We start from the raw sequence: 1422 nt of genomic DNA, 5'->3' as shown, positions 1-1422 counted from the left end.
CAACTCAGTTAAGTAGAAATTAAACTCTCAAACATTGCACTATTTCCACATGGGTCTTTCAATCAAGTCTTTCTGATCTAAAGGTGACGAGAGCTGTTATCAGTGTCTCACACATTTATTTGGAAGTTTCCATGACTGTTTAGTCAAACTTATGTTAAATGAAAGAATAACTTGGTAAATTAGAAATGATATAAAATATCAGGATATAAGCTCTCATTTGCTAGGAACAAATAGATTTTTAACATCTAGGAAGCAAATATATTTTTCTTTCCCTTGCAAATGTGTATCTTCTAAAATAGAAGTTTACACACATATACACATGACTGGTAATTTTTGTGAAAGACAATGGTAGTAAAATAAACCCAAATGCAAAATATCTTAAAAGTATCTTCCTTCTGTAAGGAATTCAATGACACTGCAACTAAAATACCCTCTGTGTACTGGGAAGAGTGGAATCTGATTTAGACCTGAATGTCATGATGAGACTAACAACATAGCTTCCTGATAGTGTCCTTAATTCCCATTTCTCTCCCCTTCCACTCACTCTGCATCCAGAAGATGCAGTCCTTGAACTCAGATGATTTTGTGTTTATAACGCATGTATGTCAATCACATGCCATCTATAACTTTATTGTCTGTTACTGTGGTTTGCTTTGTCTTTTCATTTGTCATAATGAGCTCTTTGAGGTCTTAATGCTCCTTTAAATCTTCTCTTCTACCTTTCCACTGAGCACACTCATCTGTAGCCACTCAACAAATATAATAAAGTTACTGTACAAAAGACTCATTCCTGCTGAGTACAGTGATACATACCTGTAAGTCCCAGCTACTTGGGAAAATGAGGCAGGAAGATTGCTTGAGTCCAGGAATTGGAGGCCAGCCTGGGCAACATAGCAAGACCTCATTTCAAATAAAACAAATAATTACAAAAGATAGAGTTTAAAAATGGTAACTTTAAAAATACATTTAATTTAGTTCTCTAAAATAAATTAGAAATAAGACTCCATGTTTGAGGCACAGAATTTCTTGTGATAATCCAGGTACAATCTACTTTAACTTATAATTCAATACTTCATTGGGAGGCTGATACACAAATTGGGCTGAAATACTGCTCTAATTGTCACCATACCTCCCTAGAATAAAAGCTGGCCTTTTGATGACCGGGACGAATTGAGTGAAATTGTAATGGACAGATAGGGGGCAGACAGTTTCTTTAGACTATTCAGATACATCAAGTGAATGAAATTTTTTTCCTGTGTATAATGTGGGTTTGCTATCTTTTTTTTTTCTTTTAAAAAAAATTCAATACTTCATTTAAAGTTAATAATAGGGCTGAAGACATGGCTCAAGTGGTAGAGCACTTGCCTAGCATGTATGAGGCCCTGAGTTGAATCCCCAGTACAACAAATAAGTAAGAAAATG

The 1422-nt window shown here is 34.8% G+C and overlaps 1 non-coding gene across 1 annotated transcript; it reads left to right on the top strand.

Annotated features, from left to right (window-relative positions):
- The first annotated feature begins 1076 nt into the window (after positions 1 to 1076).
- Positions 1077 to 1210, top strand: LOC141410575 (small Cajal body-specific RNA 8). The gene has a single exon (XR_012435421.1).
- Positions 1211 to 1422: the final 212 nt, after the last annotated feature.

The sequence above is a fragment of the Castor canadensis genome, chromosome 8 (genome assembly GCF_047511655.1).
Source record: "Castor canadensis chromosome 8, mCasCan1.hap1v2, whole genome shotgun sequence".
NCBI classification, from domain to species: domain Eukaryota; kingdom Metazoa; phylum Chordata; class Mammalia; order Rodentia; family Castoridae; genus Castor; species Castor canadensis.
Note: the sequence above shows the minus strand (reverse complement) of the source record. Positions and strands in the feature narration are given on the sequence as shown.